The sequence below is a fragment of the Pongo pygmaeus genome, chromosome 23, assembly GCF_028885625.2.
Source record: "Pongo pygmaeus isolate AG05252 chromosome 23, NHGRI_mPonPyg2-v2.0_pri, whole genome shotgun sequence".
Lineage (NCBI taxonomy): Eukaryota > Metazoa > Chordata > Mammalia > Primates > Hominidae > Pongo > Pongo pygmaeus.
This window is the reverse complement of record NC_085931.1, coordinates 50,382,054-50,401,886: the sequence shown is the minus strand read 5'-3', so window position 1 is coordinate 50,401,886 and position 19,833 is coordinate 50,382,054. Positions and strand designations below refer to the sequence as shown.

The following is a 19,833-nucleotide window of genomic DNA, read 5'->3' as shown; positions in this document are numbered from 1 at the left end:
AAATGGAAGGGAGGGCGCGCCCTGCCCTTCCCCGTCCTCTGGGGCCTTCTCTAGCATTGGGGACTTTGTCCCAGACGTTGCACCCCGGGTGGCAGTGGAGGGGTTGTTGGCTGGCAGAGGCTCTCACGCACCGGGTGGCAGGTGGAGGTCTGGTCCAAGAGTCCTAGGCAGTGGGAGTGGATGCTGTTCCCCCGGCACCCACCCATGGGTACAGGGCAGCAGGTGGTGGGCACGCTTGCATGCTCAGGCGGCCCGGTGCCAGATGGAGTGAGGGACAGCGAGGTGCAGACCTGGTGGGAACGATCTGGGCTGGGCAGCAAGGAGGGCAGTGGGCATGGGCTTTGGGTCACACCAGGCCTGGCTTTCTGGCCTGAGACCCTCTGTGGCAAACGAGGTGAAACTCAAATCGCCATCCCAACAACCTGAGCTAGTAACCTGTGACTCAAGCCTGGCACCAAGGGACTGACGCTCCGATGACGACGTTCCCAACACTCCCCCTTCTGGGCCCCTCCCCACCCACCACCAAGGCAGTCAGTCCCACTGCCCGCACTTCCCAAATCTGGGCCTCTCCCCACCCACCTTCCCCCTTCTGGGCCCCTCCCCACCCACCACCAAGGAAGTCAGTCCCACTGCCCGCACTTCCCAAATCTCCCAACCCCGAGCCTACCGCTCACTGGAATGGCAGCAGCTTCCTCAATGGGCCCCCAACCCAGCCCCCATGAGCCAAGCGAAAGCCACATCTGATGCTGCCCCTCCCAGTTTGGAACTGCTGCCCTCAGGAGAAAGTCCAAGTCCCTCAAGGAGGCACAGAAGTTTCTGTGTAATCTCACCCTTCAATCTCCGTGCCTGCTCCTGGAGGATTCGGCTGAGCTGCACTTCTCCAGGCCTCCCTGACCCCGGCCTACTCCCCAGAACCCCTTGTCCCACACAAGGTCTGTGCTGTCTGACGCCCCTGGGTCCCCAGCCTCAAGCACTGAGCCCCACACAAAAAAGGTGCTCACCTTCAGTTTGTTGAACGAATAAGTGACCACCCCAAATCCACACACCCACACCTTCCAGTCAATGCTGCAGGGCTCTCAGGCCTGTCTGGGGCTCACACAAGTGGCCCACGGTCCTAGTCCTGCCTGCTTTGCCAACTTGGGCTTGTCACACCCCAATGAGGCAGCTTAGCTACGTGAATCCTAAGGGCCCCTTCCAACGGGATACCGGTGGCAGAGGGGAGATACAGGAAATGACTGGAGCCTTCACGGCCAGGAGGAGTTATGGGAAGATGGTGGGAAAGGAAGAGCGGCTCAGCAGTTAGGATCCTCCCTGCCAGCATCTGAACCGCAGCTCACGGCTGTGTGTTCACTGCCTCATGCCTGGTGCTGCAGGTGCGCTGCTAAGTGACGGAATGGGCTTGAACGTGGCTCTGCCACCGTGGAGACCTGGGGAAGTGACAAGGCCGCATCTGCCTGCAGACTGCAGCTCCTGGGCAGGAGGGTGGCAGCGTTGCCCCTGGGATCTGGGAACCTGAGCATCAGTTAGCTTCCTGCTGGTGGTGGTCCTGACAGAGCAAGCGCACAGCTGGCTGGGGCTCTGGGCACCCAGGGAGCCTGCCCTCGGTTGGAACAAGGCACCCTGTCTCTTCTCCTCTCCCAATTACTCTCTGTCCACCTCTGCTTGGAGAGGGGATGTGCCCAGGGTCAGGAACCCAGGAGGCTATGAGGGGGTCCTCATCCCAGCCCAGCTTAGCAGAGCTGCCAGTGTGCCCACTGCAGCTCATCGAGGTGAGGGTGGCAGCCTCCAAGCTCCATGTTCTGGAAGACCCACATTCTAGGTTTGCTGCTCCAGGTTTCCTCCTCTAAGTTCCAGATTCCAGGTTCTCTGTCTGCATCTGGAGGTTCTACCTCTTTTTTTTTTTTTTTTTTTGAGACCGAGCCGAGATTGCCATTGCACTCTAGCCTGGGTGACAGATCCAGACTCCGTCTGAAAGAAAAGAATAAAAAGAAAAGAAAAGAAGAGGGGAGGGGAGGGGAGGGAAGAGAAGGAAGCAAGCTAGGTCTCCATCACAGGTCCCGTGTCGTGTCCACATGTCTCCTCTTTGGGACACTGTACTTCGTATTTTCTTCGCAGTGCCCAGCAACAAGACTCCTGCCCACTCCTACCTTCTTAGCCTCATCACCCTTTGGGGCTCTTGAGAGCAGCGGAACCAAAGAGACAGGGCTTCTTGCACTCCCAAAGCGAGAAGGCCCAGTCCAGCTTTCCTAGGCCTGGGATGCCCCCAGGGCCGCAGAGGGGATCCCAAAGCACACCCCAGCCAGGCAGAAATTCCCTTCGCCACCCCTTTCCCATCTCTCCAGGATGCTGCCCCAACCCCCTGCCCTTCACCCTCTGCACCAGCTCTCACTGCAATGGCTCCACAAGACAGGTGCTTCCCAAGGGCAAAGACTTCATGTCAGGGCCTGGCACCTGCTTGGTGGGCACTCTGTCAATGCTCGCTGAATGAATTAACCAGGAATGCACAAGGTGCGTAGAGGACTGCGTAGCCTAAGAGACGCTAGTTTATATGTGATGGAGAGGTTCATGCTGTGTGCATACACATGTAGCGTGCACAAAACACATGCAAGCAAACTGCAAGCCGTCCACCCTGATGTCAGCAGAGCTGTGCCCCTGCCACCTAGCTCAGTCACCGGCGCACAATAGGCACTTAGGGAGTAACTGCTGAAAGAACGGATGGACAGATGAGTGCTCTGTACCGGGAACAAAGTGTACTGGGTACAGAGTCAGAAGCCGGGAGAGAAACAGAAACTGACCCCACCCAGGATCAAGGCTCAGATGCAATGACAAATAACGCTACCACTAGGCAGAACTTGACCCGTGTGTAGGAGGATAGTGGGAAAAGCACTTTGAGGCCGGGGTCAGTAACAACATCAGCCAACAGGGATGACCACGCCCACTGGGCTTCAGCATGGAGGTGAAATAAGCAGCCCTGGCTCCTGCCCTGTGGGCACCTCTGTCTGGGAGGGGCAGGAGGGGCTTCCTAAGGAGGGGGGGCTCTGGCAGCAGCTGGGCTGGAGGGGGGCAGGCTCTTCAGGAGGGCAGGGGACCAGTATCAGCAAAGACCGGGAAGTAGGAAGGTGAGGCTCACATACAGAGTATGACAATTGCCCAAGAGGCTGGAGCATAGGGGACACAGGGGAAGAAAGAGGCTGGACCAGCCCCGGAGGAAGGAGGTCAGAGGTGTTTGGACAAAATTCTCAGAGCACTGCATTCCAGGAGCTCCAGGCCTGGGCTCCCATGACCCAATTTCCAGGAATTAGAGCAACACAGGCCTCCTGCTGCAGATTCACTTGCTCTGGTGGAAGTGCCTGGTGCTAGGCAAGCCCCATGGTGAGACCCTACAGCCGGTCACTGCCCGCAAGTGGTGGCCCCAGAATCAGACCAAGCAGGAGCCGGCTGTCTCTGGGGCTCCTTTTCTTCCCACTGTTAGAATACAACTGCATTTTTCTGGTTTAAAGGCTTATCCATTCTAGAACATCAGGAAAGCACAGAGAAAGAAGCAGGGCAGTGTCCCCACCATCCTGCCACCCATGGGCCTGGCTGGCTTCTGACCGGGCCTTCCTCGCAGGCCTTTCTCTTCCCCATGCACCTTTCGCTGGAACCAACATCAACATGGGTTTCTGTCACCTTCGGGCAGTGCGCATTTTGCTCTATCAGGCTTTTTTTTTTTCTTTTTTTTTTTTTTTTTAAGACGGAGTCTCACTCTGTCACCCAGGTTGGAGTGCAGTGGCACAATCTCAGCTCACTGCAACCTCTGCCGCCCAGGTTCAAGCGAGTCTCCTGCCTCAGCCTCCCGAGTAGCTGAGATTACATGCACCCGCCACCATGCCCGGCTAATTTTTGTATTTTTAGTAGAGACGGGGCTTCACCATGCTAACCAGGCTGGTGTTGAACACCTGACCTCTGGTGATCCACCCTCGTCGGCCTCCCAAAGTGCTGGAGTTTTTTTGCATGATTTCATTTTCATATCTCAGAAACCATGGGCCACAGTGCCAAAATAAACCTCATTTCACTATATGGAAATTGAGTGCTAAGCAGGGGAAGTGGTTCGCGCGTGTCTAGTGTCTGCAGTAGAACCTGCCTGATGGGTGAGGGACCTGATGAGTTTGTGCAGCGTTCTACAATTAACAAAGCATATTACACACATGGTTTCACTGAATGCCCACAGTGAGTTGGAGGGTATGGCCCTATTTTTCACTTGTGCCCATATCCCAAGGGAAAACCTTCCGAGGGGTGTAGCTGAGCCCAGGGTATCAGCCCAGAGAGGCCACGTGGCCAGCTGAACCCACCCATTTTTGCAGAGGGAACCTTAACGTCTGGGGCCCTGGGAAACTTGCCCAGAGTGCCTCAGAGAGCTGAGGATCCCCTGTGTGGTGTGAAGGAGGAGACACCAGGCCCATGTGGGACTGCACCCCTCCCTCTTCCCCTACCCCCAGTTCAGAGCATTTATCAGCAGGAACCAGGTCAGATGCCGGAGTAGATGAGCAGGAGCTGGGGAGAGCAAAGTGCTCTGGGCTCAGGGCTGAGCTCTGGTCCGGGAGTGGAGAAAGATAAAGCCTGACAGAGGCCGAGCGTGGTGGCTCATGGCTATAATCCCAGTACTTTGGGAGGCCGAGGCAGGCGGATCACAAGGTCAGGAGATCGAGACCATCCTGGCTAACATGGTGAAACCCCGTCTCTACTAAAAATACGAAAAAAAAAAATTAGCCAGGTGTGGTGGCAGGTGCCTGTAGTCCCAGCTACTTGGGAGGCTGAGGCAGGAGAATGGCATGAACCTGGGAGGCGGAGCTTACAGTGAGCCGAGATCATGCCACTGCACTCCAGCCTGGGCAACAGAGCAAGACTCTGTCTCAAAAAGAAAAAAAAAAAGAAAAAAAGAAATATGTATCAGGCCAGGCTCAGAGGCTCACACCTGTAATCTCAGCACTTTGGGAGGCGGAGGCAGGTGGATCACTTGAGGTCAGGAGTTCGAGACCAGCCTGGCCAACATGATGAAACCCCGTCTCTACTAAAAATACAAAAATTAGCCAGGTGTGGTGGTGGGCACCTGTAATCCCAGCTACTTGGGAGGGCTGAGGCAGGAGAATCGCTTGAACCCAGGAGGCAGAGGTTGCAGTGAGCTGAGATCGTGCCATTGCACTCCAGCCTGGGCGACACAGTGAGACTCTGTCTCAAAAAAAAGACAAGAAATATGCATCAAATGCCTTCTACGTGCCACGTACAGAGCCAGGCCCTAGTGCATGCCCGGTGCCAGCCCGGGGGCCCAACCCATCCCCGGTCACCTGCAGCTCTCCCTGTGCCCCTCTCCTGCGGCAGCCACCATCACTCACCCACCACAATTTGCCACAACCACGTGCCAGGCCCCAGGTAGCAAGATGAGGACTCACCACGAGAGATTTGCCCAGTGCATTAGGCAAGCTCTGGGCATCATGCCCTGCCTGGGACTTGCTTCCAGGAAGAGGCAGAGGCAGCAAGTGCTAGGATGAAAGCATGGCGGGGGCAGTGGGGCAGGGTTGAGCGTGGTGTATGAAGAGCTAGTGGGGCAGAGGCTACCAACACAGGCGGGGGCTCGGTCACAGGATCTGGGTTACAAGGGTTGGGGATTGGGAAATCTAATAGCCACTACAGATGCCAGGGAGCTGTAACTGGCTCTTGGAGTGCACAGGCCTCTGTATCCTCAGGGCAGCATTTTTTATTTTTTTTTAATTTTCGAGATAGGGTCTTGCTCTGTCGCTCAGGCTGGAGAGTGGGGGTGCAATCTCAGCTCACTGCAGCCTTGACCTCCTGGGCTCAAGTGATCTTCCCTCTCAACCTTCCAAGTAGATGAGGCTATAGGCGTTTGCCACCATACCTGCCTAATTTTTTCTTAATTTTTTGTAGAGACAGGGTCCCACTATGTTGCCCAGACTGGTCTCGGACTCCTGGACTCAATGAATCCTCCTGCCTCAGCCTCCCAAAGTACTAGGATTACTTCGGGAGTCCAAGTCAGTATTTTTTAAACTGTGGGCTTCCAGCCCTCCCGTTGTGAGATGCTGACTCAGCAAGGCTGGCTAGGGTCTGGCAAACAGGTACTTTATGCAGGCCGCCCAGGTGACATTGAGCAGGCCTTCCAGAGACAGGGCCCAGGACAGTGGCAGAAGGAGGGCCTTGAAGGGGAAGCCTGGAGGCCAAGAGGCTAAGTGATGGCTGTCTCAGGGCTCCAAGCCTCAGGGAGCAGGCCCTGCTGGGAGCCCACAGGAGAGAAGGAACAGGTCTGGGTGACCAAGGGAGCCTGCTCTCTGAGGGTCCTATAGGCTGGACACAATCCTAGCCCTGCCACTTCCCGGATGTGGGCCCCCAACTCTGGGTACCCTCAAAGTGCCAAACAGGGATGATAACAGTGCTTGCCTCTCAGCAAGTTAGAGACATCTCTGGGAGAATGCACAGAAAGTGGTTGGTTGGCCGTGGGCCCAGCACATAGTAAGTGCTTGATAAAGAGCAGCAAATTATGATGACCCGGAGGCCAAGGTGGGGAGGACAACCGTGGGAGCCATCCACCACCAGACCTGCCAGCCAGAGTCCCAGAACCCACTCGGGCCGGCCTCCCTCACTTAGAACCCTGTCTCTGGGCTGTTCCTTTTGGGAAGTTCCTGGCATGCCCAGAGAGGGCAGCCGGAGGGCAGGCTCTGAGGTCCTGGCACGTGCACAGGTCTGTCTCCCTGGCCTGGCCCTCACCCACCCCTCTCAAGGGATTCCCACTTTGGTAAGAACCAAAGTTTCGAGCCAAATAAGTTCATAAACAATACGGTAATTAGGTGTGTGAATGATTTCCATTGTTTCAATTTTATTTTTATAGAAAAGATGAAAATAAGTGAGCCAAAAGGGGGAATTCCATTTCAGGCAGCCCAAGGAGAAGTACGTGATGAGTCGGTTAACTTCCTGACTTATGGGCAAGGCCGTGGATCCCCTTGTCAGCTCCATGCTGTGAGAGGGGGTTCCTGGCCTGCTTCCAGCCCATGGGCAGCTCCACCCCTTCCCGAAGCCTCACTGTCCCCTTCCTGGCGGTGGGGACAATAGCCCCTCCCAAGCAGGTCCCTGTACCCTCCCTCTGTAGTGTGAGGCTGCCCTCTGGAGGGTCAGTCCCTTCCATCAGGGATGGAGAAGGAGTAATAAGCAGGACAGCAAGGCTGCTCACCTGGGCTGAGAATCATTCATTCATTCATTCATTCATTCATCCATTCATCCACCCATCTGCACATTTAACTGAGGGCCTCCTCAGTACCTGTGTCACTGAAAGTCTATCAGGAACACCTAACAAACACCCCAAAGACACGGGCGTGATGCTCTGGGAGCTGACAGCAAGAACACCAGGAAGCATGCGGGCTTCCCTGAGCCAGAGATGCTGCAGCTAAGATGTAAAGAGTGGGTCAGTGCAGGCTGGGCGTGGTGGCTCAGGCCTGTAATCCCAGCACTTTGGGAGGCCGACGCAGGCGGATCACAAGGTCAGGAGATCGAGACCATCTGGCCCACATGGTGAAACCCCATCTCTACTAAAAATACAAAAATTAGCTGGGCATGGTGGCACGTGCCTATACTCCCAACTGCTCGGGAGGCTGAGGGAGGAGAATCGCTTGAACCAGGGAGTCGGAGGTTGCAGTGAGCCAAGATCGCACCACTGCACTCCAGCCTGGTGACAGAGTGAGACTCTTCTCAAAAAAAAAAAAAAAAAAAAAAGAGTGGGTCAGTGTGAACAAGAGACTGCACCTCGATTTCCCCATCTGTAGAGGGGATTATCCCGGAACCTCTGTCACTGGCTGCCATAGGAACACAACACATGTTGGCTATTGATATTTTTATGGGCAGGAACGTGTACATGGGAGGGGCTGTAGCGTCGGGGGAAGAGCAGGAGGGGAGAAGGGTCTGACTTGGGTTGTGGGGCTGGTGTCACAGAGGAACAGGGTCATGAGGAAGCTTTTGATGGACAACAGAGTTACAGGGGACAGTGAATGGAAGAGGAATTCAAGTCGAGGGAACAGCACAGCAAGGGAATGGAACATGAGATTTGGGACCTGCTTGGGCCACATCTCCGAGCTCTCATTGGCTTAAGCTTGGGGCCCATTCTGTGCAGAACACCAAAGCCAGGCCAAGGTGGAGAGGAGCCCCTGGAAAGAGGGGCTAGAGCAAGTGTGCATCAGGGTCAGGGGTGCAAAGGGTCTCAGGACGGGGAGGACATCAGGAGCTCTCCGTTCCGTCAAGCCTCACCCCAGGGCTGGTGCAGGGTGGCCCCTCACCTCCAGCCCTCCCACGCCTCCCCCTGAAAGCCCTTCTCACCTACAGTATCGCCCACAGCTCCTAAATCTAGCTGACCAACACTCTCTGCATCCTTTCCTCCTCATTCAACCATCATCTATTAAGCACCCACTGAATGCCTGGGGACTAAAGCTGGCACGTACCAGCTCCCATTATGACACTCTTGTTAGGCCATGGGCGGCTTAAAATCAGCCATATGGGGAGGATTTACACCACGGCAATCGGCCAACTCATCAGGGGTTTGTTTCCCAGAGAGCCAGTTGCCAGCCTACAATTGCCCCAGGTTGGAGCAATGGATCCGGAAAGGCAGGCCCCTGGGCAGGGGGACTCAGTCAGAAAAGGAAGACATCAGGAACACGTAAACAACACATCTCGGAGAGCAGGTGGTGTAGTCTCCGAGAAGGCAGGGGTGAATCGGGAGACTCGTTCTGGAAGGGAGCAGTAAATGGCCACTGGAAACTATGCCAAGCTGTTCAAATAGTAACAGTGCACCCCACCCCCATTTTATTTATTTATTCTGAGATGGAGTCTCACTCTGTTGCTCAGGCTGGAGTGCAGTGGCGCAATCTCAACTCACTGGAGCCTCTGCCTCCAGGTTCAAGCGATTCTCTTGCCTCAGCCTCCCAAGTAGCTGGGATTATAGGTGCCCGCCACCATGCCCAGCTAATTTTTGTATTTTTAGTAGAGACGGGGTTTCACCATGTTGGCCATGCTGTTCTCGAACTCCTGACCTCAGGTGATCCACCCACCTCGGCCTCCCAAAGTGCTGGGATTACAGGCGTGAGCCACCGTGCCTCGCCTCAGCGCCATTTCAGACACAAGAAAACTGAGGCACAGAGATGCACAGTCACCAGCCCACAGTCACACAGTGAGAGAGGCAGGGCCGGGATTTGAACCGGACCACTAGATCTGGAATCCCTACTTTTAGTGACTCTTTCCTTGCCCCCAAGCAGCCAGCAGAGGGCTAGGCGGAGCATCGGTGCCCAGGGGTATCTGCTCCCCAACGGATTCGAATCTCCTCAGGGCAAGGCCTATGTCCTCTCTGTCCAGCACAGTAAATTATTACCCCTACCTGAGGACATTCTGTTCCAAGACCTGGTCCCCACATGGAGGGCCTGGAGGTGGCTAAGATGACGGGCTGCATCACTGTACTCTGGGGAGCAAAGAGGCTCTGGCTCTTAGGGAGCACAGCAGGATACCCTGAATGCCTTGGCTGGGCAGGTGGGTTCCCACGAGGCCAAGAGGGGCTGTCTTTGCAGACCACCCTGCCTCTGGCCACTCCTCACCGCTTATGTAGTCTCTTCCCAGAATTGCACGAGGACCACGCAGTTCTCCCACCCTCAGCTCTCTGCCGTTCACATCCAGCCCAGCCCTCTCATGATTCTCATGGCCGCTGCCCAGTGAAGCTGGCCTGGCCCACCAGGTGGCATCGGCATCCTCGTTTTCCAGGTAATAATACCTCAGCCAGCTATCTCTTGAGTGCTGCTCAGGTGCCAGGCACCCTGTGTGCATCCTCTCATTCAATCCTCTCTGCAACTCATTCCACAATCAAATTCTCCCCCATTTGATCACACCTGGAATCCGAGCACTTTGGGAGATAGAGGCAGGAGGATCACTTGAGCCCAGGAGTTCAAGACCAGCCTGGCCAACGTAGCAAAACTTTATCTCTATTAAAAACTTTTTAAAAAATTAGCAGGGTATGTTGGCTTACGCCTGTAGTCCTAGCTACCCAGGAGGTTGAGGCAGAAGGATCCCTTGAGCCCAGGAGGTCGAGGTTGCTGTGAGCTATGATCACACCACTGCACTCCAACTTGGATGACAGAGTGAGATCCTGTCTCAAAACAAAAACAAAAACAAAACCTCCCCATTTCACAGATGTGGAAACCGAGGCTCACAAAGCTGACTTCCTGAGGTGGTCCAGTTACTACAGAAAAAGAAATCATCAGGGTTGGGCGAGGTGGCTCATGCCTGTAATCCCAGCACTTTAGGAGACCGAGGTGGGTGGATCACTTGAGGTCAGGAGTTCGAGACCAGCCTGGCCAACTTGGTGAAACCCCATCTCTACTAAAAATACAAAAATTAGCCGGGTGTGGTGTCAGGCGCCTGTAATCCCAGCTACTCGGGAGGCTGAGGTGGGACAATCGCTTGAACCCAGGAGGTGGAGGTTGCAGTGAGCCAAGATGGCACCACTGCACTCCAGCCTGGGCGACAGAGTGAGGATCCACCTCAGAAAAAAAAAAGAAAAAAAAAGAAAAGAAAAAGGAATCACCAGTGTGCCTCAAGTACTCAAGTAGCCCTGACCACACCAAGGGCACCAGGCGACCCTTAGAATGGGTCTGAGCCAGCGGCATCCCCCCAGCCAGGTCTTGGCTCCCTGCCGTCCTCAGGACCAAGTGCCAGCTCCCTGCTGTGCCCTCCCACCTCACCTCCACCTGGCCTCCCTGCCCAGCCTCTCCCCCGTCTTCATCTCACTTCTTCCAGGGGGCACCCACAGTGCCTGACTGTCCCCACTGCCACCTCTCAACACACGCCAGGCACTCACACCTCTGAGCCTTTGCTCATGCCATTCCCTTGGCCCACAACGCCCTTCCCACCTTTCTCTACCCAGAGATCTCTGGCAGCTTCCTGTCATCATCTCTTCCAGTAAGCTCTCTCTTTCTCCTGGGCTGGGACCCCTCTTTCAAACTTTCCTAGGACCCAGAGCGGCTCCCCTTAGCACTTCTTAGACTGAAAACCCCCTCAGAGCTGCAGCTCCTGGGGGTGGGGGCTCTCCACTCCATCCTTCTGCTGGGCTCCATGTCTGGATCTTTCATAACTGCTCCCCCTCCCCAAGTGACACGCCAGTGCTCATAACTCCCCCATCAAGGAGAATGTGGACTGGTGTGTCCCAGGAATGAGGTAGGGGACCAGGGAGGAATCCCACTGGGGTGGTATGTCTACCCATACCCCATCAGGGGCCTTCAGGGGCGTCTTCCGGGGCTGGGGGTCATCCGACCTCAGACCACTAGGTCTGGCCGCGCGGCATCCCTTCCTGCTGCACCCCAGCTCGGGCACCCCACCATACACACACCCAGGCGCACTCCCCTCCCCACTCCCGGTTCCAGAACTCACTATTTGCAGATATTTATAGCGCCCTCCCTCAGCCAGGTTCCCTCCCCCGCCCTGAGCAGAGCAGAGCAGTGCAAGGAGCCGGGGGCCCCCACCCCGGTAAAAGGCCGGGGGCCCTCTCCACATTTGCCTCTGCTTGGTCCCCAGGGGTAGCTATGGCCGCAGCCCCCGCACCCGCCCAGCCCCCGAGTGCGCCTGGGCCTCTGCTGCCGCCGCCGCAGTCCGGGGTCGGGGGTGGGGAAGGCGGGCTCGGAGGCTTCCCACCCCAGCCCCGCGCCGCGCCGGAGGTTGTGGGGGCGCCGCGCCGGAGGCTGGGGGCGCCGCGCACAAAGCAGGGCTCGAGCCCCGCGCCTCGAGGACGTCCCCCACCCGGCCGTAGGAGGGGGTCGGGCGCCGAGGCTCTGCCCTCCGGGGACCGGCGAGCTCTGAGGAGCGGCGGGTGGGGGGAGGGGGCCCGCGCCGAGCGGCTTCCCCGGCATCCCGCCCCCACCGCGGCCCCCGGGCCCCCAGCCCCAGTGCGCCCGCGCCCGCCCCCTAAGGTCACGCTCGGGGAGGGGGCCGCGGAGCCGGGCGGGGGGCGCCGAGCGCAGCGCGGGAGGGCGGGCAGCGCGGGGATAGAGGGGCCGCGGTGCCCCCCAGGACGTCGGGGTCAACTCACCCATCGCCCGCTGGGTCTCAGCAACGGCGGCAGCAGCGGCGGCGGCGGCTCCGCGGCCCCCGGGGTCCCCGGCGGGGAGATGCTGGCGTCCGCCGCAGCCTCTCGCCCCATCCCGGGCTCCGGCGGCAGCGGCTGCGGCGGGCGCCCGGCATCGCAGGCAGCGCGGCCCCGGCCCGGCCCCGATCCCCTCCCCCCACCCCCACTTCCACCCCGTCCCGGGGGCCCGGCGCGGCCGCTCGGCTGCACCCCGGGGCGGCGGCGGGGGCCCGGCGAGCGGACGGGCGCGGGGGAGGGACCGCGGCGGGCGCGCGGGGGGCGCGGAGGCGAGGCCGAGCGCGGCGCGCAGGGGTGCCCGCTCCCGCCGGCTCAAGCGGCTCCGGCCCCCACCCCGCCCCCACCGCAACCCCCTCCCCTCCCCCGCCAGCCGGGCTCCGCCGCCGCTCCGGGCCGGGGGCGCCTCGCACCGCAGACTCCGGCCGCCGCCGCCCCGCTCCGCCCGCGCGTGCTGGATCGAGTGTGTGCGTGTGCGAGCGAGTGTGTGTGAGTGCGAGTGTGCGCGCGCCCCTCCTGTGACTGTGCGTGCGCCGGCCCACGGCCCGGGGCGGCCTGCGCGGGGGCGTGTGCGGGGAAAGCGGGTAGTTCGGAGTGTGGGCCTGGTGTGCGTGCGGGGCAGCGAGTCCAGTTCTGTGTATGCGTGGACGGGTGCGTTCCGCAGCGTGCCCGGGTCGGTGTGACTCCCTGTGCCCGAGTCTGTGCCTATGTGTGCATGGACGTGCAGACCCGTGTTGCGGTGTGTGCGTGGATCCGGCTGTGCCCGCGTGAACCTGGGCCGGGATTTCGCGCAGGCATCTGTGACCATGTGCAGAGGCCTGGGCTTGTGATGTGTGCACGGTGCCGGGCCTGTTACGGTGTCTACACAGTCTGTGTGTCTGCTTGGGGCGTGGGTGACCGCTGTACAGCGGCCTGTGTCCTTCTGACCCCCTCCATCCCTCACATGCCCGAAGCCACCTGCGCACTCGCGGGGTAACGGGGGGGGGGGCCTCCCCTCCCCCGCCCCCCTCACCCGGCCACCCCAGGCCTGGCCGGCCATGCCCACCCTCTTGAGCCTACTCTCCTGCCACTTGCCCACCAGCGGTTCCCCGAGGGCCCACCCTGTCGTGCCCTGGCTCCTCGTGGCCTTGCTCTGGGCCATTCGTCTCAGGGCTCAGAGGCGTCCCCCACGTGTTTCCCGCCTTTCAGGTGGTTCCGCTCTAGGGCCTACAGAGCAGCCACTTCCGCCCGCGGTGCGAGGCACAAGGCATTGTGGGTACGCAGCAGACATCTCTGCGCCGCCATCGTCGAAGGTGCAGGGATGCGCTACCTATGCTACATCCCAGCGAATGTGCCCCGGAGTGGTCCCAGAGGCCTTTGCTGAGCCATCCGGGCTACCTAGGGCTGGTCTTCCTGCTTCAGGTGCCTCCGTGCCGAGCTTCATCCATCCTTGCTAAGGAGGCAGAGTGATCGTACTCCAACATTCACCTGAGCAGGTCACTCTCCTGCGTGCACCTTCAATGGCTCCCACTTGCCTTCAGCTTAAGTTCAGTGCCTGGGCGGGGCACAGGGAGCCCCTGGTGACCTAGTCTTGCCCCCTTCTTCAACCTCACCCTCACTGCTCTCTTCTTCCTGGATGCTCTCTCTAAGCAAGGGTGGGCAAACCATTTGCTGTAAGAGACTAATTGTAAGTATTTTAGGCTTTGCCAGCCATATAGTCTCTGTCCCAACTACTCAACTCTGCCATCGTAGCATAAAATCAACCATAGACAATACGTAAAAGAATAAGCCTGGCTTTGTTCCAATAAAACTTTATGGACACAAAAATTTGAATTTCATGTCATTTTCACGTGTCCAGAAACATTTTTTGATGTTTTCCCAACCATTTGAAAGTGTAAGATCCATTCCTAGTTCCTATCACTCTAAGCACATTCCATTATAACATCTCCATGGGCCGGGCACGGTGGCTCATGCCTGTAATCCCAGCACTTTGGGAGGCTGAGGCAGGTGGATCACAAGGTCAGGAGTTCGAGACCAGCCTGACAACATGGATGAAACTCCATCTCTACTAAAAATACAAAAATTAGCCAGGTGTGGTGGCACACGCCTGTAATCCCAGCTACTCGGGAGGCTGAGGCAGCAGAATTGCTTGAACCAGGAGGTGGAGGTTGCAGTGAGCCGAGATCATGACACTGCACTCCAGCCTGGGCAACAGAGCAAGACTCCATCTCAAAAAAAAAAAATAAATCATCTCTATGACATGTGCTTAAGGTAGTTGTCACTCCCCCAAAATCCAGTCCATTCTGCCCTGCAAAAATGTCCTCCTCCTCTCCCCAGCGTGGCTGTTCAACCCTCTCTGCCCCTTCTTCTCCGGCCCCCAAAGAACCCTTGATTTCTGCTCAAATATGTCCCCCTCCCCCAATTCCCCATGCCACAGCTCTCCCTGCCTGGGACTCATTCCCCTCTGGAAGGGACCACCTCACAGACAGTTTCCTTCCCCAGAACCTTCTCTCCCTCCCTGAGCCTTCGGCAGCAACTCTGGGCATCCCTCAACCCATGAAAGAAGTGCTGTTTCAAGTCTGGATTCTCCATTGAACTTGTTCTGAGCATCAAGAAAACCTTGACACTGGCCCCCAAGCACGAAGGCAGGCACAAAATAATCACATTCCTCCATTTCCATTGCTTCTGGCAAAGGGGAGGAGGACCTGCCCAAGCCCCAGCCCCTGCCCTTGAGGCCCAGTGAGAAGTAAAGACACGCCCCACTCCCCAGGGAAGCTGCCCTGCCCAGAGCTGGCCAGGGTCAGGGGACTTGCTCGCCCTCCATCTTCCCCCAACTTGGGTCTTTGTTCTCCTGACCTTTCCAGATTCCCAAGCTTCTTGGGAGGCCTAACTGGAGTCAGCCTTGTTGGGTTCATATCAAACTCCGCCTCCATGTCCTCAATGCGGCACTCAGTGTGTTGGGCACTGTGTGGCAAGTACATCTTCCCCACGCCCAGCCTGTCAGAGATAAGTAACTTGCTCGGTCACACGCACAGCCACAGCTGGGCACACCAGGCCCCACCCTCTACCCTCCCAGCTCAGGCCCTGTGGCACCAGAAGCTTCCCTCTGAGAGAGCTGCCCAGAAGGGGAAACATCCCCCAATTCCTTCCTCCCACGTGGCCCCTGTCACTCTTTTCCCCTCCCACATTCACAGAGGCCTGGCACACAGTAGGCACGGAGGTGCTCAGCAGGTGGAGAAGCTGAATCCCAGGGTGCTTAAGACCTGGGTTCTATGCCAGCTCACCAAGTGTTGCAGTCATTTCAATCCCTAAGCCTCAGTTTCTTCATCTGCAGAATGGGACGAATCACTGCCCTGACATCGCATTGACATCAGTGGAATCTGGTTCTCTCCATCCTCTCCCAGCCATCCTCCAGGCCCCACGATGACGTGGGGGAGGCTGGGGCTCCAAGCTCCATGGTGATGTGGGGGAGGGTGTTGGTGGCCCTCTTGCCCCGCTGCTCCTCTAGGGGCTGAGCTGCCTGACAAGGAGGCTGTGGGAGCTGGAGGTGGGAAAAGCCCAGATACAAGATTAGCCAATCTCAGGCGGTGTCTCCTTACAGCCCTGCTGTCACCTTTCACCCAGGCTTTTTTGGCTCTGGGAACAATTGCTAGGTCTGTTACCCTTTCAGCAGCTGCTGCCTGGCCTGCGGAAGCCGCATTCCACCTCCCTGGGGCATCTCACTCCTGGCCCTGGGTCTCCAGGTGGGGAGGCCCCTCACCCATGCCATGAAAACCAAGCCATAGGCCAGGCGCAATGGCTCACGCCTGTAATCCCAGCACTCTGAGAGGCCAAGGTAGGCGGATCACTTGAGGCCAGGAGTTTGAGACCAGCCTGGCCAACATGGTAAAACCCCATCTCTACTAAAAATACAAAAATTAGCCGGGCGTGGTGGCGCATGCCTGTAGTCCCAGCTACTGGGAAGGCTGAGGCACGAGAATCCCTTGAACTTGGGAGGTGGAGGTTGCAGTGAGCTGGGATTGCGATGCTGCACTCCAGCCTGAGCAACAGAGTGAGACCCTATCAAAAAAGAAAAATAAAGAAAAGAAAGAAAGAGAGAACCAAGCCATCAAGCCCCAGCCCTGCCAAGGCTCCAGGTGGTCAGGGAGCATGGCGGTGCAGTGGACAGAGTGAGCTGGCTCCGGTCCAGGCCCTCCGAGCTGCGCCAGGGCTCCACACTCAAAGTCTAGGCCCATTGGTCTGCCGAGTGGGTATAAAGGTGGCCACCTGACAGTGTGTGGGGAGGGTGAGGGAGGTGGGATGTGTGACAAGGTGGTGCTGGGCAGCACTGAAGGTATTTGATAAAGGGTCCTTTGAGAAATTAAAATGAAATCCCAAGCCCCCCAACAGCCCCCCCTCTTGGCCAAGGGAACCCCAGAGAAACCTTGAAAGCTGAGTTCTTGGCTACAACAGAATGGGAGGTCAGATGCTCCTTGATACAGCCCCTCCTGAACCCCTTCCTTAGGGAAGAAAGCCTGCTGACGGTTAGGGCTAGCCAGAAACCAGCCCTTTTGAAAGACTTCACCACTGATACCAACCAGCTGTCCGATGCTATCCCTCTTTTGCAGTTTTGACACAATAACTGACCATCATCCCTTCCTGATAAGAAACCATTGTCCAGACAGTCTACAGTGGACGCCCAGTGAAGGTGTTCGTCAGAGATAAGTGACTTGCTCAGTTGCACACAGCCAGCCCTGGGCACAGCCGGGCACAGCCGGGCACAGCTGGGCACACCAGGCCCTACCCTCCGCCCTCTACCCTCCCAGCTCAGGCCCTGTGGCGCCAGGATCCTGCCTCAGAGAGAGCTGGCCAGAAGGGGACACAGCCCCAATTCCTTCCTCCTACATAGCCCCTGTCACTCTTTTCCCCTCCCGCATTCACAGAGGCCTGGCACACAGTAGGGTCCTGTGCTTCACCTTTTGACATCAGAGGGCTGAAAAACACCCTGCGATCACACTAACGCCACCATTTTTTTGCATGTGTGACTCATGAAGGGGCATGAAGCTCAATTGCACAGGTCCCTGTTTCTCCTTACATCAATATTCATGACTCCCCCTATAGCTTATTAAATATGTATATTCAGCCACCCTGCTCTGTATAAATTCCTATTCCCTTTGCCCCTCCCTTGAAGCATGTGTTCCTGGCTTCTGGCTGGAAGCTATGCTTCCCAGCCTGTCAGAATGGCTGCCCTGCAGGCTGCAACCCTTTATGAGAAATAAAGTTCTCCTTTCCAAATTTGTGAACCTCATTGTTCTTCTGTTAGCGACTTCCTTCCCCATCACTTGCCAGGTGAAGTCAGATCTGTCCCCTTTCTACCCTCCCCCACATACACTCCATTCAGCTGAGCTTGTCCCATCCACTGGCAGCCCTCTGAAATGCTTGCAATTTCTCTGCCTTTTTTTTTTTTTTTGAGACTGAGTCTCACTGTGTCACCAGGCTGGGGTGCAATGGTGCGATCTTGGCTCACTGCAACCTCCGCCTCCCGGGTTCAAGCGATTCTCCTGACTCAGCCTCCCAAGTAGGTGGGACGACAGGCGTGCACCACAATGCCCAGCAAATTTTTTGTATTTTTAGTAGAGACAGGGTTTCACCAAGTTGGCCAGGATGGTCTTGATCTCTTTTTTTTTTCTTGAGACGGAGTCTCACTCTGTTGCACAGACTGGAGTGCAGTGGTGCAATCTCGGCTCACTGCAAGCTCCGCCTCCCGGGTTCACTCCATTCTCCTGCCTCAGCCTCCCAAGTAGCTGGGACTACAGGCGCCCGCCACCACGCCCGGCTAATTTTTTGTATTTTTAGTAGAGATGGGGTTTCAACGGGTTAGCCAGGATGGTCTCGATCTCCTGACCTCGTGATCTGCCCGCCTTGGCCTCCCAAAGTGCTGGGATTACAGGCGTGAGCCACCACGCCTGGCCAGTTCTCTGGCTTTTTAAAATCTCTGTACCTGGCATATCTGTGTTCTGCCCAAAAAGCCTTTCTGGAAAAAACTCCTACTCATCCTCAAAGGCCCAGCCCAGGTGTCTCCTCCCCTTGAAGGCCCCTGAAGGGCTTCTGGTTTCCAGGAGCCCTGCTTGCCTCCATTTGGAGAATTCTCACCTCAAGGCCTTTGCTGCTACTGGGCTCTGCCTGGAGTGCCCTTCCCAGCCCAGCCCAAAGAGCTCAGCTCAAATGCCACCTCTCCAGAGTCTCCTCTTACTCCCTTTCTTGGGACCTGAGCACTTCCTGTCTGCTGTCCTGGGCTCCTCACCTGGCCTTGCTGTGAGCTCTTGGGCAACTAGGATGAGAGAAGTTTCCCGTGGCCCCTAGCTGGTGCTGGGGACAGAGGGCCCTAAGGGAGGGGCCCCTGCTGGTCCAGGTAGGGTGTCTGGGCCAAGTCTTGCTGGTCAAGCGCTCTGGGCTTGCGTGGCCTTGAACAAGTCCCTTCCTCTCTGCAATCCTTACTTTCTACACTTGCCAAGTAGGGGTAATGGATTAGATAGGGATCCATTACTTGGGGGAGTCAAGGGATCCAGTAATCTCCTAAAATTCCCAGTAGCATAGTGTGTGTGACTGTGAGCATGTGTGTGTGCATGCATGTGAACACAGGTGCGTGTACACCTGTGGAAGTGTGTGCATGTGTGTGAACACGGGTGCATGTATACATGTGCAGAAGTGTGTGCATGTGTGTGTACATGGGTGTGTGCCCCTGCCCATCTGTGTGTATGAGTGCACGTGCACATGCGTGTTTTGGGGGGAGCATCCATGGCTGTTATCAGATTCTCAAAGGGAGCAGGCCCTGGGTGGGGAATCCTGGCCTGTCCCGCAGGAGAGACGGCTGTGGGCACCAGGAGCACCTCTTCCACCTCCCCCTTCCACTGCCCTTGCCTGGCCTGCGTTCTTGCGGCCGCCTCCCCACTGGTGGGCAAAGTCAGCTCATCTCCCTGCTCTGCACAGATTGTGCGGTGGCTGCCGCCTCCGCTCAGAGGGAGGCCAGAGACCTGTCGGCCAGGTACCTCCCTGGTCTCCTCCCCTCTACTCTCATCCACTGGCACACTACCTCCGTTGGTGCTGGCGGTCCCCTCTGCCTGAATGCTCCAGCCCCAGGTACCCACAGCTCCTCCTCCTTCCAGCCTGGGCTCTGATCTGGGTCTTTGGGACCACCACAACTCAGGGCAGCCCCCCGTCCCTTTGCTTGCCCTTCTTTCTTCCATAGCACTTTTCCCTTTCTAGCATACTAGGTAATTGACTCATTGATTAAATTTCTTGTGTATTTTGCCCGTCTCCTCACTGTCTCCTGCTGCTGTCTCCTCAGCATCTGGCTCAGCCTGGCACATGGTAGGTGCCCAGTTGGTACTGTTGCAGGGACGGAAACTGCAGACAACCCCTCCTCTGTGTGTGCATTTTGGGGGTTGCCCCATCTGTGTCTACCGCTGGCGGTGGGGCATGAGGGCTGGTGAGAGCCCAGGGAGAGAAGTGACAGCCTTCCAGGCAAAGGAACATTAGCACTGAAGTGCCCCATGAGGGCCAGAGGTGCTGTGGGATGTGGATGGGTGTGGCCCAGAATGTGCACTGCTTTTTGTACCATAAACCTCACGCTTAGCTGGTCAAGCCCTCTAGGCCTGTGTGGCCTTGAACAAGTCCCTTCCTCTCTACAAGCCTTACTTTCTACACTTGCCGAGCAGGAGCAATGG

At 57.3% G+C, this 19,833-nt stretch overlaps 1 protein-coding gene across 3 annotated transcripts in view; it reads right to left on the bottom strand.

Moving 5' to 3' along the window:
• Positions 1 to 19,833, bottom strand: part of MGAT3 (beta-1,4-mannosyl-glycoprotein 4-beta-N-acetylglucosaminyltransferase) — a 44,785-nt gene that overhangs the window by 22,466 nt on the left and 2,486 nt on the right. Inside the window, exon 1 of one of the 3 annotated variants that reach the window (XM_054470157.2) lies at positions 12,098 to 12,288. The exons of 1 other annotated variant lie outside the window; for it this stretch is intronic. The gene's annotated coding sequence lies outside the window, so the exon portion shown is untranslated. Of the gene's footprint in view, positions 1 to 667; positions 4,693 to 12,097; positions 12,289 to 19,833 lie in introns of those variants that run through there. One more of the 3 variants, XM_054470164.2, reaches the window with a different exon arrangement.